The sequence below is a fragment of the Microtus oregoni genome, unplaced genomic scaffold (assembly GCF_018167655.1).
Source record: "Microtus oregoni isolate MIOR12 unplaced genomic scaffold, Mior012 000014F_ref0000157, whole genome shotgun sequence".
NCBI lineage: Eukaryota > Metazoa > Chordata > Mammalia > Rodentia > Cricetidae > Microtus > Microtus oregoni.
Genome location: NW_024543073.1, coordinates 12,463,737 through 12,486,906, shown reverse-complemented (window position 1 = coordinate 12,486,906; position 23,170 = coordinate 12,463,737). Strand labels below are relative to the sequence as shown.

At 44.2% G+C, this 23,170-nt stretch overlaps 1 protein-coding gene across 7 annotated transcripts in view; it reads right to left on the bottom strand.

Annotated features, from left to right (window-relative positions):
- Mast4 (microtubule associated serine/threonine kinase family member 4) overlaps positions 1 to 23,170 on the bottom strand; it is a 579,791-nt gene that overhangs the window by 542,383 nt on the left and 14,238 nt on the right. The window lies entirely within an intron of this gene.

Genomic DNA, 23,170 nt, shown 5'->3' with positions numbered 1-23,170 from the left:
TCTTGCTCTGAACCCACCAAGGTTTGTCACAGAGAAGGCCGCCACTGCTTTGCCTCCACAGACAGTCTATGGAGATTCTCTCTCCTCCCTCACTGAAGTGCTATAGAGAGCAGTACACAAAGATGTGAGCACTCCCCACTCCCCTCCTCCTTCCCTCTCCCTCCTTCCTGTCCCCCTCCCCTCCCCCTCCCCTCTCCCCTCCTCCTTCCCCCCCCCACTCCCCCACCACCACCGCTGTGAGTAAAGAAGTCAGGGGGAAAAACCGACCTGAATTTTTCAAAACATAAAAAATGATGGAACCAAGGCTGATTTTAACTCTTTAAAAAGAAAAAGTCAAACAACAGCATCAGAAAGCTGATTACACACACGGTCTGAGGGCCCACACACAACAGTTAAGCCACAAATGGGGCTTGTAAGCATGACTGTAGATAGCTTGAGGAAGAAACAAGATCCATTAAATGGAAAACAAGGTTCATAAAGAAACAAAAAGCAAGTAGCAAAAAACAAGTAACCCTAGGACAACAGACTTCACTCCTCAGTGAGCCAGCCCAGAGGCTTCTGGGAGCATGCTCATTGGAGGGACCTATCACATGACCCTCCCTCGAATGAAGAGTCTCACAGGGGTTTTCCTCCTGGGTGTGCATCCCCAGAAGCTGCAGGCAACTTGGCATCAAAGAACCAAAAGAACCCCGAGCAAAGGGCTAACGGTAGGTATCAGAGCTCAGTGGCCAGGGGCTGAGGCAATCCTGCAGGATCAGGATGTCTACACAGCTAGATGACAGGCATCTACTAGAAACAAACTAATATCAGTCAGGCAGCTTGTTTGGAAAATGCACCAACCAACCTAGAAAATAATTCGGTAATGTGCCCGAATTCTCAGAATAAAGGAGCCAAGTCCTGGTTCCCCAGCTGTCACACACAGCCAAAGGCGAACGCAAGGAACTCTAGCAGGATGGAAAGGTCCAATCAGATTGCAGACAAGTTGGAGATGAGGGACAACTCCAGCTCCCATAAGGCCGAGCTGAAGAAAACTCAGATGCAGGAGATCACTGTGCCGACCAAAGAGAGCACTGAGCAGGGAAAGAGAAGTGAAACTCCCTAAAAGCCTAGACTGGAGCACTTCCCCACCCACCCCAGGACTGTGGATATGCAAGTTCCCCACTTCACATCATCTCCGAGACCCCCGTGTGATGTGGAGGAAGCTCCACCAGCAAGATGGACACGAGCCACAAGTGCACCCTGGTACTGCATGCCGATGCCGCTGACCCACGGTCTCTGAAGGGCGACCTCCCACACACTGATCAAACTGACAAATTTCACAAGTTTGCCCTATGATATTATAGAATATTATTTATAGTATTAATGAAAATAAAGCATGCCCCATGGCACCCACCAAGTGGGGAGCCAATGAGCCTGTGTCGCTGTCACCGTCTATGAAGTAGACCTTCATAGCAAGGAGTGCGAGATCAAAATTAAAACTCCAACTCCAGTCAGGCAGAGCACAGAGCCTCCTCCAGGCAGAACTGAACTTTTCTAGGGTTACTGAGAATCATCAAACACCTACCTCAGTCTAGTGTAGAAACCACACACCCACACCCACAGTCTGAGCCTGAGGATGGGGTGGGAAAAATGGGTGTGTGCGTTCTTCCTTCTAGCAATGTTTCAAGTCAGCACCACTTCTTCAAAAAGGACTTGTTCATTGGGATAGTCAAAATCCCCACTGGGCTCCCAAGGCCAGGCTTCTATAAAACACTCTAAGTTTGATATATATAAATATACCCCTCCCCACCCCTTACCCCATGTGTCGCTTGCTTAGCCTACAGTTATGGTGACAGTGGCCATGCGTTCTTAAAATAATCTGTCATGTGAGGTAGCCAAAAGCTCTGTGTCCTCTCTGGATAGACAAGATTATAGCACTGGGGAAATGATTCTGCAGTCGTACCAAATCAACCCCACAACTGGGGAAGATAAATACCAAGCAATAACAACTGGTTAGTGGGCTACAAAGGAAAATTAATATAAATGACTGGTTACTAGACAGAAAGGAAAAGGAAGTGCCTGTACGGAAATAAATAATATAGCGAGAAAATGCACTCCGTGCCAAACTTGAAATCGCCAATGACTTTCAAAAGTGACATAACACCTTGCTGGAAATTTGTCATGCACTGTCTAGAGTGGACTGATGGTCTTTTTTGAAAATCAGCTTAACTGTGTGTGTTTGTGTGTGTGCATGTGTGGTGTGTATATGTGCGTGTGAGTGTGTGTGCGCACACATGCCAAAAGAACAGGATCCTTAACTAATGGCATTGTAACAAAAGCCAAGCCCATGGGTAAAGTTCTAAATGGTCCACTATGATGTGGTCCAGGTGTATAGCTCGTGGAGACTGAGCGTGTGAAATAAACTCTCACGGTTTTGGAGAGACCTTTGTGCTTGCCATCCAGGCAAGGCTCCACACATCATTTCCCTCCCGTCAGAGTTCATCTGGATATAAGAATTGTAACCACATAAGCCTCCGTAGGAACAAACTCATAAATAGAGGCATCTCTAAGTCCAAACACAGGAAGGACAACTGGGCTTTGGGAGGAATTCAAACCACAAACAGTACACTGTAGGAATCATGACATCAGCTCTGTAGTTTCTCCTGCACACTCACGAGGCCCGGCTGTATTTTCCCCACTTCAGCCTCTCCTTGATCACTCTGCTCACTCAGCTGCCTGCAAGTGACCCCCTGAGGCCAGGTCCAAAAGATGTCCTTAATGCCAAGTTACCATGGCCTCTCAACCAAGCTCTCCCCCCAAATCCAAACAAAGTCCTTGCTGACAGCCTGAACTCTTGTCCTGGGCTAATGTGTGATCCCATCTTCTCTTCTGCCACTGGATAGCAGCAGGGACTGCAAACCACAATCAGGAAGGGAAAGAATGTGCTCTGCAGGGCTCTGGGTGGCCGAGCCAGGCCACTCTGCAGGAGCATCTGAACTCTGGGTGCTGCTCCCTAGCCTGAACTGCAGGGCAATGTAGAGGGGTAAGGCTCCGGAGCCCTTGCAAACCCACAGAAGAATCTGCTAGCTAACCTCCCAGTTCCCAGTTAACAATGGCTTCTTTGCAACCCTTCAGCCTAGGATTCTGCTTCTGAGAGCTTTCTCTCTATTGGAGGGCTTATACCAGCACTGGTCTGACTGTGGACATCCAACTTTCTGCTTCTTACAAAGACGCTTTCCCATCAGGTCAGACCTGTGCCCTACACCAGCATGAGCTCATCTTAATTCTATCAGCAATAATTCTCTCCAAATAAGGCAACACGCTGAGATACTGGCAGTGAGGACTTCAAACTATAAATTCTAAGCAATTATAACCCACAATGCCCACATTCTTTGTATGGATATTTTGACAGGAAAATAATCCAAAGGAGAACATTTTACAAACGGAAAGGTTTAGTGAGCTATTGTTGATAATGACCACCCAGGAGCCAGCAGCCAGGAAAGACTCTCAGACATCCCTCAAGACAGCAGAGCACAGCCTGTGATGATTGAGGGTCTCAGTTTTACTTCCTACATATAGTTCAAATCTGGATCTGCCCTGGCTAGCTAAACAGCCCTGGCCAAAACACCTAAATGCTCTTGGTGGAGTTTCCTCATCTGTAAACTAGGGAAAACTCTTTCTTCACAGGGATTTTATTGAGGATTCAATAGAATCTCACTATGATAATGATACAAAGGGCTCAAGTGCTAAGTTATACTAAATAGCCTTGCTATTGTCAAGTTACATGTGGAGCAAACTTCTGTTATTAGCTCCGCAATGCCCAACGGTCACTAACGGCTTTGTATCCAAATCTGTATTATGTGTAGGCGTGTTACTGGAGAGTGTGCCACCAACACAAAGCCTCCACAGTGTTGCCTAGCACACAAAAGGTATTAAATAAATCTCTCCCTCTCACCCATAGCTCACTGCCACACCGAACCTATCAGGCTTCCTCTCTTTCACGCAGGCAAACATCATAAGCAAAATGTAATATTAAAGTTGAGAGACCAAAGCAGACATACTATACATGAAAACTCCAACTTCCAGGATTTCTTTTAACTTATGGCTCCGCATAACAGCTTCGTATACAACTCCTGGCCTTGGTTTAGAAATCACCACCCAGCCCCCGTTACCAGAACATAAATGAAATTATCAAGTCCACGTACTGCAATTCACTGACGTCATTCCTAAGTCATAAAGTTCTTAGTGACAACATGTTCATTATTAGACCCAGAATCCAACTAACTAGATTACCTACTTTTTAATTCCATGAGATTGAGACCAAAAGAATTTAGATTTGTAAAAAGGAATAAACTACTGTGGGAAAACTATTTTTGAAACGACAAGATTGAAAGCATCCAAGTCAGAGGACAGACAGACAAAGGACAGAGCATCCTTGCACAGTGCTCCCAAGTGTATCATTTATAGGGCCGAACACCAGCTCCTCTAGTGCCAGCAGGGTACTAGTATGAATCAACTCAGTACCCAGCAACCTATATGGCAGCACAGAGTCAGACACCATGGAAATACTGTAAAGTTCTGGTACTCTCTTCTGGAATGAACTCTGGGGTATGAAAAAAAACAAGTACTAGGATAATCTCTCCTCAAACGGTCCCAGATAGTCAAAGTTTAACTACACATACTGAGATAAGAAAAACCAATGAAGGCTTTCCAGGTAGAATCTTAAAGAACCTTTGGAGAAAATGATAAAGTTTTTTCAATGTGTGCTCTCAAGAGCTTGTCAATTTTTTTTACCTCTTCACTGAGTTTCCCTGACACCTTTGTTTACACTGTTTCAACAAAGCCTGAAAGTAAGAGCAGGGAAGAACTTTAGTCACGATGCCACTCCCATGGTAGAATCCCCAACACAGCCCTCCCCGTCTGTCTGTTTTCCTAAGTTGCTTCTCTGTTTCTAGGCACTCTGAAGCCATGCAGCCACCTTCCCATGAGGCTGTGGGACAGTACACATGATCGAGTTTGAAGAGTTTTGCAACCCTTTTCAGGCAGAACTATGGACTGGATTTGGTCTCCCTGCATCCTGATGGCTGGTTTGCAACAATTCTGAGCAGCCATTCCCACCCTGCTGAAATCAGCATGTCCCCAGGGAGTGCACAGCAACACAGAAGCCACATTTATTTAGTCTGGAGTTAGGTCCTATTTTCGGTGAGGGTGGTAGTGATGTTTCATTTTTCCTAAAATTCTCAAATGACTTTAATATGTAAACAGGGAGAAAACTACTATTCTGATGGGGTCTTTTCTCACCACGAAAGGTCAGGTGTTACATGAGTGTTGGAGCCTCCACCCCATCCTAAAGCCCACTATTCCATCCTTGCTCCTAGAAGGTTAATAACTAACTTGAACGTTTCATTCAAAGTTTCAAAACAAAGATGCATCTTAACCATTTAAACATGAACACTAACTACTCCTAGGCAGTCTTCACAGATGATTAAAACTGTTAAACACTGGCTTTACCTAAGTTGTTTGGATATTAGCCAGGACATCCTTATTCATTTTTCTAACAGTTCCCAACAGCCAGAGACAACGAACAAAGTCATGATCTGACACCATCTCAAAGTGTTCCCCAAGACACTGAGCTATATTAAAGACACAGATGGGAGGCAGCAGATGGATGCCCCTTCAAAGGCTCAAGAGCACGACTAAGCTTACTGGAGACCTTCACAGAGCTACAGGTGGATGGGTCCAGGCAGAAACAGTTCCTAATGTTAACTATGAGATGCTCATCAGTTTGCTACAGTGAACAAGTCAGACAACTGGAAACAGAGAAAGAAGTCAGGATTCCATCCGAAGCTTGCCCAGGTAAGATGAGGGCAGCGCCAGCCACTCCAGGATGGGATAAGGATCCTAGAGGACATAGGCTCACTGGCTCGTTCTCCAGTGTTCAGTAGTCATCAGTGCTGAAGTCAACACTGACAACAGGTGCTCTTGTACACAGTTGCATGTGCTGCGTGTGTTTCCTTTAATCTAAAGGAGCACATAAAGGCGGTTAAGCCCTCTCTTGTTACCCCTCCCTGGTACTGATCAGCATCCACAGGAGCACAAAACCCTACCGAGCTTCTTAAATTCCTAAGGGGCTCAGGATGCACTCAGACCAAATTGCCAGAAGTGTCATGTAGATGTTCTCTCCCAAATGGTAGCACTGACTGAGCAGCTAATGTAACTGTACTTTGATCATGACCCTTAAACGTCAAGCAAAATTCCCTGTAATTCTGAAACACGTTATTAGGGATTGTCCCTGAGGACACTCTTCATTATCCTCTAACGGATTGTTTAGGTTAGCACACAGAGTAATAAATCCAGGGCATCTTCATGCCTGTGTCACTAGACTTTGTTCTCAATTGTTCTTGTATCCCAACCTGTCCTACCTGTGCCTGCTCTGCACAGGAGCTGCTTTCCCTCTGCCCTTCATAGCCTTCTCTTCTGCTTTCCCAGTGCATGGATTCCACTTTCCAACCTCTTCTAATTTCGTGATCTATAAATGCACATACTGTGGTACCCATGCACACACAATCTTAGATCTGCATTCTATGTGGAAGAGAAAACACAGCATGATCGTCTTTCTGAGTCTGACTGATTTCGCGTCACATGATAATTTCAGGTTCCATCTAGTTTCCTGCAGAAGTCACGACTTCATTCTTTTTAACTGTCTCTAGAAAATTTAATTTTACATGGACAAAAATTCAAACGTCTACATGAAATTCCATTGTGAATATATACCACATTTTCCTCGTTATGATTCATTCATCTTCTGAAGACACCTATGCTGGTCCTGTTTCCTGACTCTTGTCTGTAGAATGAGCGGCAGGCTGCGTTCCTGCCACCCGGCTCCCGGCCGCCTGGCTAGCTTATGCCCCGAAATAATTACACGGAAACTGTATTCTTTTAAACACTGCTTGGCTCATTAGTTCTAGCCTCTTAAGGGCTAATTCTCACATCTTGCCTATCCCATATTTAGTAATCTGTGTAGCACCAGTCTAACCGGGAAAGAGTCAGCACGTCTGCCCTGGAGAGGAGAGGCATGGCATCTGCCTCACTTCCTCCCAGCATTCCGTTCTGTTTTCCCCGCCTACCTATGTTCTGACCTATCAGGCCAAGCAGTTTTCTTTATTAATCAACCAATGAAACAACAGATAGATAAAGATCCTTCTACATCACTTGTCCATGAGGCAACACCAGATGTGGCTGTGCAAGTTTCTCTATGGTACGATGAATTGAGTCCTTTGGGTATATACCCAAACCCCAACTGTGACATATGGTAGGTCTATTTTTTAACCTTTTTTATTATTTTATTTTTGGTTTTTGAGTCTGGGTTTCTCTGTGTAACCCTGGCTGCCCTGGAACTCATTTTTTAGACCAGGCTGTCTTTGAACTCAGAGATACACCTGCCTCCACCTCTTGAGTGCTGGCATTAAAGGTGTGCGCTACCACCACCAGGATATTTTTAAGTTTTTAAGGATCTGCCACACTGACTCCCATGATGAATGCCCAAGCTTACATTCCCACCAGCAGTGAGTAAGGGCTTTTCCTTCTCAGTCCTTGCCTGCACATGCTGTCATTTCCATTCCTGATGACAGTCATTCTGACTGGGGTGATGGACTCTCAAAGCAATTAGGACATTTCTATGCTAACACTCAACGTTTCTCTTTGGTCAATGTGGGAAACTTCTCAGTCTTCAATAACAAGAAAGGCTTCTCCCAAGCCATAGCTTCCCTCAGAACACAGAGTCAAATAAAAATCCTGTTTTCTTCCTTGGCTACTGTGACGATTCATCTTGTGACCTTGGTTGGATCAAGAAGCAGCTGGAGAACAGCACTGCACTGCTCTGGCTGGCTGTGTCTGTGAGGATGTCTCCAGAGAGATTAGCCAAGGAGGGAAATTATGTCCTGTGTGTGCATGGCACTGGTCTGTAAGCTGCAGGCCTGGGAGCATTAAAGGTTGGAGAGGGAGCAGCTGGCTCAAGCACCCTATCTGTCTCCGCCTCCTGCCTAGCAACAGCCTGCTCCCTGCCATGAAATTTTGCCAAACCATAAGCCCAAAGTAACAGAACCAACAGACCCTGGACTGAAATCCTCAACTGTGAACTCGCCCCAGAAAGCCTTCCACTTTATAGTAGGTACTGTGACATAGCGCTAAAAACCTGCCCAGGGCTGCTGAAGTGCGCTGAAATTCAGAACCAGGTATGAGGCTCTTCAAATAAGCACACAGAACCAGTCTTGAACATTTTTACACACTAATCTCAACCAAGTTTTATTTTCTACTCCACTTGAAAAGCTCCCCTTTGCTCGAGCTCCTTGATCTATTATATCATCTGCATGTATGTAGAGATCTCTTCTACGATCTGCAGGATGGAATTCAATCTAAACATGTCAGGTAAAATGACTACACATAATCAACTTGCAATTTCGACAAAATAGAATTGACAATCATTTCCTCCTTCCGAAAATTAAAAAAAGAGACACTTTTAATTTCAAAACACTAAAAGATGGGATACACCAATGGCATTATATCCAAAGGAACAGAAATATGTGTATAAAGACTGTTCAAACTCCCAGAAAGTCTGAAAGAGACATGTGAACACACCAATGCTATGTTTCAAATAAGCAAGACCCCTACATCACAGAGATTAACCATGAAAGGCCACTGTAAATGCTGTAAGAGTACTGTTGGCCTTTGGTTTTGCTTATTTAAAGGCCCCGACTTTTACTATAGATCAGGGTTTCTCAACCTTCCTGATGCTCCGACCTTATAATACAGTTCCTCGTGTGTTATTTCATTGCTACGTCATAACTGTAACTTTACTACTGCTATGAATTGTACTGCTAATATCTGATATGTAGGATAGCTGATATAAAACCCCCAAAGGGGTCTTGACCCACAGGTTGAAAACCACAGCTATAGAAAAGTAGCTGATTCTTTAGTACTAAAATAATGATACATGGTTTAGACCAAAGAAAAGATGTCAGGGATTAATATACTTCACAGACACCCAACTAAATAAGCACAAAAAGTCCTCTTCACAAACATTTTGCTTCTACACTATCATAACATCCGTAAGAGAGGACTTCCCCCCATAGTAAAGACTCAGTTCTGACTCTCACTTCCCTTAACCTCTCAGCAGTACTGAACAAGTTGAACATCGCATCTCCCTCCTCAAAAGTCCACCTTTGCTTGCTTTTGCCAGACCACAGATCTTGAGCATTCAACGTGGTCTTCTTTAATACTCACAAAGAATATGGCTACCCCTTTAACTGAAAAGGCATTGTTCCTCTGTGTTATTCCCTCTCAGGGAGTATCTCTTTAGCCTCAGAGTCCACTTCAGATGATTATAATGAAGTACCAGGGGTAATTAAAGGAAAGCAGTCGTTACGTCTCAGGGTTTGGAAGCTTCTAGTCCAAGGTCACGTGGCCCTATTGTTTTGGGCTTCTCCTATGCACATAATGGTACAAACACCTAGTAAGACCAACTGCTTACCTCATGAGCTAGAAAACAAAGGAAAGGCTGGAATCCCACAGTCCTCCTTGAAGGCACACCCCCAAAGAATAAGGACCCTCATCTAGTCTCCACCTCCTAAAGGTACCACAGACTGAATAACACCATCCTTTAACATGTGGACACCTGAAGAATGTTCATACTTATTACAGACGTAGGCGTCCTCAACGGCGTTCATATTCATTTATCCGACTTCCTTCTTCATGGCTTTATTATCTAACTGACAGCTCTGCCCCAACACCTTGTAAGGACTGTATACAGCACAGCATCTTAAACACTTCTCTAACACTTGAAAGCATTAGTTCTACTAGAAACAAATCATGCTTATGCAAGTACTATATACACATATGATTGCCCACAAACCACCATACTTTTTGAAACACTCTGCAGATGTGTTTGTAGACACTTTACAGGACACTATAAACTGACGTGACTATCATAGCTCTGAATGGAACTTTACATGTTATTTATACACACAATGACAGAGGAACCCATGATTCTTAAATTTATTGGGATATCAGTGACAATCTAAATATCATTGATAACCTAGATATTGTATATAGTCAGGAGCTGTGCCACTTGGAATTTATACACACAGTAAAATGATTATCAAGTATAGCTAATCAATACATCTATCACTATTGCCTCCATGGTGTTATCATGTGTGTGTGATGAGAGACTGAAGACCTAAATTAGCAGATATCAAGCATACAATCAAGTATTGAAAATTCTCAGCAGGCTGTTGCCAAATCTTCAGGACTTATCCATCGCGCTGAAGACAAAATTTAGACCCCTTAGCCAACATCCCTCTCCCCAAACTCTGATAATCATTCTCTGTTCTAAATTCCACACACCCATGAGATGGGTTTTCCTGCAAATTGCCCTCTAGCTCTACCATGCTACTACAAATAGGATGTCCTTCGTTAATCCTGAAAACAGCATATCCACTTTCTCTACCCAATCATCTGCTCAACGACATTTGGATTGTTTCCATATCTTAGCCCTTGTGCATGATGTTGTTTATACAATGAACACAAGAGGCAGCTATCTCTCTGTGATTCAAATTTTGCTTCCTTTGTATGTATATGTATAGATTTGTGTGTGAGTTTGTGAACAAATTTACAAATGCAAGCACGCACATGTGCACATGAACACACACACACATTCCCAAAAGCACAATTATTGATCACATGATAGGTCTCCTTTTAATTTTTGACCAATGATGCTTTTTTCCACAATGGTTGCACGGACGTATATTCTGCTAATAACGTATGATGTTCCCTTTCTCCACATCTTTGCCAACATCTGCCATCTTTTATTGTTTCATGAATTTCACTTAATTTTTGCCTGATGACTAGTGATACTGGGCACCTTCTTGTCTACTTTCTAACTGTTTGATTTCTTTCACAGAGTCTTTTTAGATCCTTTGCCCTTTTCAAAACTGGATCATTTGTATTTCTGGTATAAATTGCATTAATCCTTGAGTATCTCCTCAGATATTCACAAATATTCTCGCTGGCTATACTGTCTTCTACACAGGTTATAATCCTGCCTAACAGGATAGCATGGGGTAATAGGCTAGTACCTAAGAGTGTTTCTGTGACAATATACTTAAATTTATAAATAGAACACTTGTTTGAAACATATTTTTGCTAAATACAGAAACACAGACCCTTTAAAGCATAAGGGAAACAAAAGAACCATAACCTTCCAGGTCTTTCTATAGTCTGGATCCTCCCCACTTATTTCAATCAATTACAGACTACAGGATGTGATTGGTAAAGGAGGTAAAAAATCAATCATACACCCATGAACAGAAGCCACAGAAAGACCAGATGAGAGACCAGAATTACAGGAGAAAATACAAAGATTCATGGTCTGGTTTCTATGAGAAGAGAGTGCCATGCTTATACAATAAACCTCTGATAACATGTTTCCATGTTTCCTCAACTGTACAGGAAATATTTAGTCTGTTATAATTCCCCTTGACTGTTTCTGCTTTTCTGTCTATGCTTCTGGTGTCATTTTCAGAAAATGTGTGCTTAGAGTTGAGAAGTTTTTCCTTATATTTTTGGGGGGGTTACAATTTTGAGCCTCATATTTAAGACTCTGAACACCCTTCACACACTACATACAAAGTCAACCAAAACTGGGCCGATTACATTGTTTTACACGTAGATGGCGTTCTAAGCACCATTTGCTGGAGGCTTCTCTTTCCTTTTGTGTTCTTTTTGTTGTTGCTGTTTTGTTTTGAGACAGAGTTTCCCTGTGTAACATCCCTAGCTGTCCTGGAACAACCTCTTGTAGACCAGTCTGGCCTCGGACTCACAGACATCCACCTGCCTCTGTCTCCCAAATGTTGGGATTAAAGGCATGTGCCACCACCACCAAGCAGCCCTTTGTGTTGGACCTCTGTTCAGAATGAGTTCATGACAAATGTAGAGATTTCTTCCAGACCCTCCATTCTGACAGACCATTCTGAAAGTTTTATGGCATTAGCAAAAGGTTATAATGATAATGGAATCTGAAGGCAGAAAGCATGACTGCCTGGTGTCGTGGTTTTCTTATTCGAGAGTGCTTTGGCTGTTTGGGGTCTTTGTGGTTCATTCTGAACTTTAGGATTTTTCTATTTATGTAAAGAAATTACTTTGATAAGAACTAAATGTTATATATTAATATTATATTCTAAATAAAAATATGTTTGCTTTTAGTGTGGCCATCTAGCAATCTTCACCCTGTCATTTTCCAAGCCATTGTCATCTCTTGTCTCTTTTCTAGATTTCAATAATGACTTCTGATAGCCTCATAGTTTCCAATCTTACATGTTTTGAATCTAGATTCTTTCATTGTTTTGTTTTGTTTTTGAGAGAGGATTTTTCTGTGTAGCCCTGGCTGTCCTGAAACTCACTCTGTAGTCCAGACTGGCCTCAAACTCACAGTGATCCACCTGCCTCTGCCTCCCAAGTGCTGGGATTTCTGTGCAATCCAAGAATTTGAGCCATCTTTTCCTGGTGTAAATCTCCTCTGGTACCTTATGAATGCTTAATGCGTGCATCTCTATCTCTAAAATTTCTAAGTGTTCATTCTTTTTGTTGCTGCTACAACTCAATTTTCTTAACCTCCCTTTCATATTGTTTGTCATTAATATATAGATACAGATATTAACATATGAAAAACAGGGTTCTCTTAAAAATAACATCAGTAGGGTTACAATTGTTTTTGTATCATCTAAGGCTTTCCATATGATCATGATATGGAATCAGCAAATAAAGGAAATTTTTTGTGCATTTTTTCTTGCCTGATTGTTCTGCTTAAGACTTAACATTATGTAAGCAGAACTAAGAGAGAGGGCATCCTTCCCTTATTTATGCTACATTTCAAGAAGACAATATCTTAAGTTTTTTTATGTTAATCCCAGTAAATATGATGTTAGTTTTTGTTGTCTTCATATATGGTCTTTACTGATTTGAAGTAAGTACCTTCTAAACCTTGTTGAGTTTCATTCATGAAGAATGTTGAATATTTTTTTGAATGTTTTGGATGTTTTCCCTCCATCAGTTAAAACAAACATGTGGTTTCACCTTTTCATCTGCTCATGGAGTATATAAATTGATTGATTGATGTGTGTGGTCTCATCTTTTCATTGCATGGCCATACTACATAATCCTTTTTACATGCTGTAAATCCAGTTTGATAGTATTTAGATGAGAATTTCTGCATCTATGCTCACTGGAGATTATAATCTGAACATCTTGGGGGTTTTGTTGGGTCTTTTTTTGTTTGTTTCTGTTTTTTTTCTACCATTACCCTTAGTGCCTGGTGTCTTATAGGTACCTAAAAGTTTGTTTCAGTGGAGAAATAAATGAGTGATGAATTGGAATGCATGGGCTAGTGACCTTGCATTAATTTTTATCATGAAACATATAAGAAAATGCTCAAACTATAAAAAGTGAGGGAAAGAAATCAGTATAAACACTTAGTAACTGCAGCATAACTACCTAGACCTAGAATGTGGCCAACATCTTTCCAGTCGGGTTACTCAGTATGTTGCTTTCACAGGGGAAATTAACCAAAATGCAAGGTGGAATTAAATCTGCAGAAAGATATTACTTACTTTTAAAAGGTCCTGGTTTTCTGGACACAACACTTAGTCATCTCGTCCCTTTTTCTCATACACTAGAGTATTTCAAAGCGAAGGACAACCCCAGAACCTCACCATGAAGCCACTATGTGGAGACGAATGCCACTTAAGTGAAATTGCCTTAGAATTGTGTAACAATCTCCTATCACTTGAGGTCCTCAAGACTGAATTCCACCCTGCAAAGTTCTGTGTAAATCTGATCTCATTTTCCTTAAGCATGCCTGAACTCTTGGAGCACAAAATTAAGACAGTCACCCTCAGCTCCTCCTGTATAGCTCTCCGACTTTATTAACAGGGCACTGCTGGCAGTACCCAGAGAATCCAAGGTGGGGGGAAAACAATCTATTTAGAGACAATTCTGACCTAACTGCAGTGCCATCTCCCATCCATGTCTCCCCTGCTCTGAATTAGGGGAGACATATGCATTAAAACAGTATCTCTCTTACTTAGAATGCACCTGCTCAAACTGATTAAGCCCAACTGAAGTCATAATCCTCCACTTTTGAAACCACCGCCCCTCTAATAAAATGAGTTATCACGCTGTGAGAACAGAGGAAACAAAAATCAGAAGTGTGAAAAATGGAACTGCCTGGATACGAGGATGGGGAAGAGTGGAGCAGACAAGGGGCGGGGATAGGAGAAGACCAGAGAACAACTTCTAGCAAATATTTCCTCCAGAAATTCGCAGAGACGTTAAGGCACAAGTCACAGACAATTAGCACTCCATCCAGGAGGCTCCAGGAGGCTAGTGCCCGTGGAGGAGCTCAGGTCTCCTCCATCAGAAACGCTCCCCAGGGGTTGACACACTCAAGGCCATCAGTTAAGGTTGGCTGCTGTAACACCCAGTGTTACGGGCCATCTGCTCACACCAATTTCACACAATCATGACTTCCCCATTCATAATCGGAGGCAAACACTACACAACTTTGTTCAGAATTCATCACTGGGCTGAGCTTTTGAGATGTATTAATTTGCAGGCATGATTCCAAGCAGTTTTAAATGCGGAAGCTCAGCAGCTAGCAAGGCAGAGGTCCATGTATTTCCCTGGCTCACAAAGATGTAGCACAACACAGTGTAATTGTTCTACTATAAGAATGCTACCAAGGGCCAAAGGGCCCACCCTCCTACTGCATCAGCTTACACGGGTAAGCATAATGGGCCTCAATCTGTCCTGCACAACATCTTGAGAACACTGTACTATAATTACTGAACAACAGTTATTGTTAAATATTACTCCTGTGTTCAGTTCATCAGAAAGAAAAAGTAAATACTTAAACATTTCACTCAGTCTTTAAAGTATTAGAATTTAAAGTACTTTCAACACCTTTAAAGTGCTGAAATTCTGCTGTAATACAGTAGCCTGACTTCATACATTTTTTTTTCTATTTTTAAGGTGTAAGAGCATATACTACAGGGGTAAATTTACAAACTGGGGGCCTGAAAAAATGACTCCATCAATAAAATGCTGGATGCCTGAGTTCAAATAAGGACATAAGAAGTGTGCATTTAAAAAAAAAACAACATGGCTGCAGGTGTCTGTAACCCCTGCATTTGGGATTACAGGTTAGGGTGAGAGACATGGGGATCCACAGAGACTGGGGGCTCACTGGCAAAATAGTCTCTCATAACTTGTGACGGCTAGGCCAACGAGGGACCATGTCTCAAACAGGCGGGTGAGATAACATCCCAGGTCACCCTTTGCCCTCTATACACACACCCACACACACAAACACACTCACGCATACACATGTGCCCACACACACACAAAGCACAGAAAACAGATCCGCTGGATAACATTTTCTTTCAGACTACACAGATAAACAGAATATCGCTGTGGTAATAAACGGGTATGCAAAGTAGTCACCTAGTAACACATGCACAAGTTTATTGAAATATAAAATATTCCCCCAAAATGAAGCCTTCTGAGAATATGCATAGGAATATCTTGGTTACACGGAAGCATTGGGAAGAAAATGAGTTTATTTCATTTCTCTTGGCAAACTCACTTAGGCAGACACATGAGCCTCCAGTATAGATTCACCAGCGCTCGTCTGTGCCCACATATCTGAGGACAATGTATGAATGACGAGGGGAGGGTAGACACAATTCGTAGAATTCTACAGGACCCTGCGGGCATTAATACCACAACCTGAATTTTCATGAGTTTCCAAGGAGGAAAAAAAATATGCTCTAACGCAAGGCTGATAAGACCTGACAGCTTCCAGCAAATGGAACTTACGCCCTGGGCTCGCACTCACCACGGCCCTGCTTCATGGGTGGCACAGGTGTAATCCAGTGCTCAGCTGGTCTTCGCTGTGTTTAGGACTGAGGGCCTCGGGAGTTGGAACCCTAACAGGCCCCTGGCACTAAACTGTTTATGATAAGGCTCAGACTTTCTGTGACTCAATACACTAATAACAACCAAAGAATTGTGTGAGCACCTGTCTCTCCAACTGCAGGCTTCTGGCTTAGTTTTCGTCCCCCCATCCTCCTCCACAAGGGGTAGCCTTGCCATGGGGTGGCAGGCCAGCATGAGAGCTAGCTGTGAAAAGAACATTGCATCTGTGCACGGCCCTTCTGACAGAAAGTCCCCTTCTGCGGGTTTAGACGTGGATGCCTTGAGAGAGGTCTCTCCTCACATCACCAAACAACCATGGGTCCAGCAAAATTAAACCTGAGTAACAAAGTCCTCCTTTTACAAAATGTGAACTTGGAAATCTCAGGCTACTCAAGGAAATAAAAAGCGCCACCCTCCTGATGAGAATGGTATGGACAGACATCTTGCCGTCTAACAATTCGTTCACAAAATGATAAGGGTAGACATCCAAAAAACAGCGTCCTGTTCATCAGTGACCTTTTATTTTTATTTTTTTACTTATTTTTATTTTATGTGCATTATTATTTTGCCTGCATGTCTGTCTGTGAGGGTGTTTGATCCCCTGGAACTAGGGTTACAGGCAGTTGTGAGTTGCCATGTAGATGCTGGGGATTGAACCTGGATCCTCTGGAAGAGCAATCAGTGCTCTTAACCACTGAGCCACCTCTCCAGCCCTTGGTAACCTTTTAAAGCAATGTGTTGGTCACCCTTCATCACAGGAAAAGGTGTTTTGTTCTATGATGATGGGGTCTTACTCCTCTAAAAGTTAGGTTGGGGTGAGGGTACAAACACATGAGGAACTTTCACATACAAAAGAACTCGTACGCAGCACAGTGTATAGAAACATGAAAAACAATGCAGACAGAGTAAATGAGCCAGAATCTGTGGTTGTCATTGGGGAAGTGTCAATTGCTGAGTAACTGTAGGACACAAAGTGAACTATTGGAAAGTCAAGTTCAAGTTCGAAGCCCAGCCCCTCTCTAACCAAGAACAGCAATGCCGTGAGTTCTCTGAAACCTCCATGTCCTCATCTGTGAGGCAGGGCAACCCATCCTCTCACAGACCTCCTGTGAGGAAGGGAATGGCCGACGCACACGAGCACCTTGAACAGCACCTGCTCCTCACAGGCCCAGTCCACGACACTGGGCAGTGAGCATCTCTCTCCACACAACAGAGAGCAAGTCTACAACCTGGCCCTCCAAAGAACTCCAGTCCGTCTAAACTATGTGCAGACATGCAGTATCAGGGTCACCCAGTCAATTCCTGACACAACCAAAGGCCACAGGCAACACCAATGTAGCCAAAGGGCCCAGAGTCACTCCCCAGCACCAGGTCCCTGTCCAGCTCTAACTGCCAAGAACACAAGCTAAATATTTGGTTTACTGTGTTCCAAACCTTGTCGTCCTGTCTTTCTTAGTTTGACTTTTAGTTCATGAATGGCCATTGACCTTATCAAGCCTCTGTCATGGGAAGAGCTCCATCCAGGCACACTGTGGGGAGCGACACACTGAGGCAAGGGTGTGAACAAGCGTGCAGGAGAACCAAGAAGACCCAAGGCTGAGAGCCACCATTCCCTGTGAGCAGGCTCTCCCAGACCTCTAGAGCGATCACTTTTAGCTGCTGAGCCAACTCACTGGCCCTTTGTTGATAGATTTAAAGCCTTCCTTTCCAGCCATATGTGAATGAGCATTTCCAAAGGCTCAGCCACAATGGTAAAAGAACATTTTTTTCCCCCTGGCTTTCTATGTTTTTATAGTACATTATTACACAGATTGTTGAGCATTGCAATTCAGCAACCAATTGTGGGAAGGAGCTGCCAGCAAGCAACGCTGTCAAGGAAATTAATTAGTCTGGGGAAAGAAAGGGCAGTTCTTAACTGTTTATACAAGACAGAGTCCGTCTTCTTGCCCAAGATTTTGCAAACATGTCTAAAAGCCTGTCTGCTCAGAGACTAGAGTGCCCAGTGCCCATGCCCTCTTCAGAATGTCCCTTTCACACAAAGCCCACGGCCGGCCACTCACCAGGAGCTTGAGAAGAAAAAACCCTGCTTCGGTAGGCTTTCTAGAATACAGAAAAGGAACTCTCACCTTCATGGGGGCTATTGATTGGCTTTCATCGTCTCTACCAGCACTCTCTTGAAGACAACCAAAATTCTTTCAGACATCTGTGTGCCCCAGTCCATAGACACTTACTGGTCCAGCTGGCCCAATTCCAGGAAGCTCTCCCTAATGGGTGACCACTGGTCAACCAGAACTCCAGACCTCAGGGAGTGGAAACCATCTCCGACCCTGAGTTGCTCATGTTGACCTGAAGACATCAGCTACAATGTGAAAAACTTGTGCTCCACACGTATCCACAGTCCCCAAGGCCCAGTGAGGGGACCCTGACCTGACAGCCTCCTATTGGTCTTCTGGTGGCCAGTACTCCTTTCAGGACTGCCACGTCCCTTGGCCTACAAAGTACACAACAGAGATGTGTGGCACGGTGAGAGGCCACTCATGTGTCTATGACATCACAACCCACAGATACAGTGTGTTAGCGGATCCATGGTTATGCCCAATGTAAGGAGCTGCTCCTGTGTTGGGACAAGCAAAGGGAAAGCAGGAAAGAAAAGAGCTGACAGGTGGCCTCTCAGATAAGACCCACTAGCTCTGGGAGCCCTCTCCAATGTCTAGGTTTCAATAATTTAACTAGTAACAAAACTGCACATGGTAGCCGAACCAGATTTCAAGGCATCTCTGGAAGCCAAGTTTTAATCGTGGGTACAGCAGTCACCATGTCCCATGTGGCTCCCATACTGTAATCTTCAACTGGAGACAGAGTGGGTAGAACTTCTTAGGGATGAGACTCCCCAGAAGGCTCGTCTCCCTTCCTATCTGCAACTGCAAAAAGCGGGTTGTGAGAGATCTGAGGCTAGAGGACTGGAAATAAAGTCACAGGACTCTGTGGTCTTAGAAACCTCAGGAAGCTCAGGGCCATCAACGACCACAGCCACAACTACATCAAGACAGAATCCATGTGGGTCTTCACGGGTGAGGGCTATTCTTACCAAAGACTTGTGGGGGTTAAGGGGAGACTCCTTAAGAGAGGTGATGGGGTGAGGGTATTGGGTGACTAAAGTGGTCTTTGAAATTCCAACTTGGAAAAAAAGAAAGCATTACTCTAAACTGGGAAGAACTGGAAACCCCGAGAAACTAAAATTTCTCTTCAGAGCCAGAACAGAAAATGAATCCTAAGTAAATCTTTCAAAAAAGAGATCGTCTGGTAAATTCTTACCAACTCAACTCTGGCCTCACAATTAACAAAAAGTTCAAGATAATTATTTTTAAAAAGTACTGGTGCAAAAGAAAAACATATAGACATCCTCCTGGATATTAACCTTCATCAGGCGATGAAAGGAGACAGAGACAGAGACCCACATTGGAGCACCAGACATAAATCTCAAGGTCCAAATCAGGAGCAGAAGGAGAGAGAGCACGAGCAAGGAACTCAGGACCGCAAGGGGCACACCCACACACTGAGACAATGGGGATGTTCTATTGGGAACTTACCAAGGCCAGCTGGCCTGGGTCTGAAAAAGCCTGGGATAAAACCGGACTCTCTGAACATAGTGGACTACTGAGAACTCAAGAACAATGGCAATGGGTTTCTGATCCTACTGCACTTACTGGCTTTGTGGGAGCCTAGGCAGTTTGGATGCTCAACTTACTAGACTTGGATGGAGGTGGGGGTTCCTTGGACTTCCCACAGGGCAGGGAACCCTGAGTGCTCTTCGGGCTGAGGAGGGGGGGGGACTTAATTGGGAGAGGGGGAGGGAAATGGGAGGCGGTGGCGGGGAAGAGACAGAAATCTTTAATAAATAAATAAATTAAAAAAATAAAAAAATGAAAATAAAACTATCACACAGATGAAAAAAAAAGTACTGGTGCAAAGATTGCATAAGAACCTTAGGACATACAGATCCCTATAGAAGGCATACACAGTAAGTCTGATGAGAAAACTAGGAAGCCATAAATAAGCAGCTGGTTAGCTTCATACCAGGAATTTTAAATTGCACAGGCACAAAGAATCACCCAGAAACATGGGCAAACCAAACTGCCAATTACTATGCTTAGAGAGAAAATTGGAAGATAACCCTAAGAACCTATGGGACCCTGGGGGAGGCTTTGGGGATTCCTATTACTAGAACTCATCTATGAGCTATTTTCATGGGTTTTTTCAGGAGCATACCTCGCGGACCAATGAGTTAATCATAGAAAACTTCCTTTGATCTTTCTAATGCTTAAAATGGCCAACTCACCATGGACAATCTGCTTCTAGAGTAAGTTGTTAGGTCTATTATTCTGTGTCTGGCTCCTGCCCAGGGCTTCCTCCCCTTAGCTCACCTGCTCCTGACCCTCTCTCCATTATGATCCTCTTTCTGGACTTTTTCCTACCTCTGGCCTTCCTCCTACAGCTACCCCTCCTCCCATCACCCATCCCCATCCCACTGCTCTTCCTCATCTTCCCCCTTCTCCCTCATCCTTTCTCAACAGACCTACTTCTCCTCCTAGGTCTTCCTTCCCATTCCCCACCTCCTCCTCCTCTTCCTCCTCCTCCTCCTCTTCCTCCTCCTCCTCCTCCTCCTTCCTCTTCTTCTTCCTTTCAGTCCCCCTCCCTATAGCCCTCCTCCCCACAGTCCTCCTGCTCCCCCAATCACCCTCTACCCCTCAACCTACTCTTCTACATTCTCATCCTCTCCTTCCTCCCCATGGTCCTCTCCCCACCCCAGTCCTCTTCCCCATAGTTATCTTTGATTTGTATCACGTTTTCACCTGCAGATGCTGCACTGTGCACATCGGGATTAAGTACTCCACCAGTACTGGACTGCTCTGGGCACACGACAGATCCCTTTTTCATGTGCTTCTTGTTCCCTTCCTTCCCCAGCTGCCCACTTCTACACAGCGATGCAAGCAGTGAAAGCCAACAAGTCCTTTGTGCCCTGACACACACATGGAGGTGGGGGCATCCTTTCTGCCCTGACACACACGCGGGGGAAAACCATCCTTTCTGCCCTGACACACACGTGGGGGGAGGGGCATACCTTCTGCCCTGACACACACGTGGGGGGAGGGGCATCCTTTCTTCCCTGACACACACGTGGGGGGAGGGGCATCCTTTCTGCCCTGACACACACGCGGGGGGGGCATCCTTTCTGCCCTGACACACACGCGGGGGGGGGGCATACTTTCTGCCCTGACACACACGCGGGGGGGGGGGCATACTTTCTGTCCTGACACACACATGGGGGGAGGGGCATCCTTTGTGCCCTGACACACACATGGGGGGAGGGGCATCCTTTGTGCCCTGATACACAGGCAGAGGGGGAGAAGCATACTTTTCACAGCAGCTCTACCCCCAAGGAAGGTTCACAGTCAAAGTGGTGTGGGAGGAATACCAAACCTCATGTCCTCTAAGTGGCTCTTCACTAGCATCTGCTGCGTGAAACACTGTAAATGAGCACCCTAGCTCTGCCAGAGCCTCTGAGGGCCTAGCCTTAACTCCAATGCTTCCTTTCTGCCCTCAAAGGTGTAAGCCAGGGGCTGGAGCAGTGATTCTCAACCTGTGGGTCTTTACCCCTTTGGGGGTCGCATATCAGATATGCTGCATACCAGATATTTACAGTATGATTCAAAACAGTAGCAAATGGCCGTTATGAAGTAGCAACAAAATAACTTTATGGTTGGGGTCAGCAAAGCATGAGAAACTAACTATATTAAAGGGTCGCAGTTTTAGGAAAATTGAGAACCACTGGGCTGGAGAAACGGCTTGGCTGTTAACAGTGCCTGTTGCTCTTACACCGGACCTGAGTACAGTTGCCAGGATCCATGTCAGGCAACTCACAGCTGCTGATAACTCCAAATTTGGAGAATCTGATGCCCTCTTCTGGTGTCCTCAGGCACCCACCTGCAGAAGTATAGCACACACATCCCTAGGCACACACACATGCACATGAGAGGGGAAAGTCTATTAAAAAGTGAAAACCAACAGGCAAAGAGAAGAAGGGAGTTCCCAGAACAAGATTGAGCCCAAGCAGTTGTCTGGCCCCAGCCAGCTCATCACACCATCACTGAACACAAGGGAACTGCACCACTGAGTTAGGATTAAAATGAACCGAAGACCCAAAACCTCACTCCAATCAAGCCCTTATTTTCTCAGTTCCTAAGCAACTATTTGAACCACAAAAACCTTAGAGCTACCTGGAAAATCCAGATTATTTTGACTGAGACCAGTGGTGAATTCCTCAAGAATTCACCTAGAGCAAAAGTTTAACAAAACATACTTAGCTATTCCCTAATACAATCTCCTAGTTCATGCCCAAGCCAAGGAAAATTTAGAAAGCAGCAGTCACTAAATGTACATCACTGGGTATTCTGAAATAGCAAAATAAGTGTCCAAACCCATGGATAGTGTTATCATAGCCACCTGAAACGTCTCCATCTGACGACAGGTTTTCCGGGGCACCGTGAACATTCAGCTTCTCAGCAGGGCCCACACCTGTCATCACAATTCATTTGATAAAGCCGTACTCATCGTTTAAGAAAATCTGTGTTTCCCTTTGCTCTTAATTACCACCAAAGATCTCTGAGGGACCTGGGGGAGAGGCTACAGGATCACTCACTACAGCCTGGCTAAAGCAATTCGGACAAAGTCTGGCTATCACTTTTAAGAGAACAAATGCACTAATTCACGACTCATTTGTAACTTCCTCATGAGAGAAGGACAGAGACTGGCTAGCCATACTTGGAAAACTGAGTATAGTTCTAAGCACAAAAAGCCCCCTAGAAACACACACACACCACATGCACACACATCACGCACACCACACACATCACACACACACACATACATACACACACACACACACACACTTAAATGTTTGGTCCCCTCTGGAATGAGGCTCTTACACAGTTATTTTAAGCTTCCTCTGTGGGAACTACATCCCACTACCTAAGGGCATGAGACAATTTAATGGCTGCTAGCGCTGGGGAGTCAGGCACACAAATTAGAATATTGGTTGTAAAAAGGCATTTCATTCACAAAGAAAATACTGGGCACTAATGTCCCTTAGTTTTATTTCTAGTAA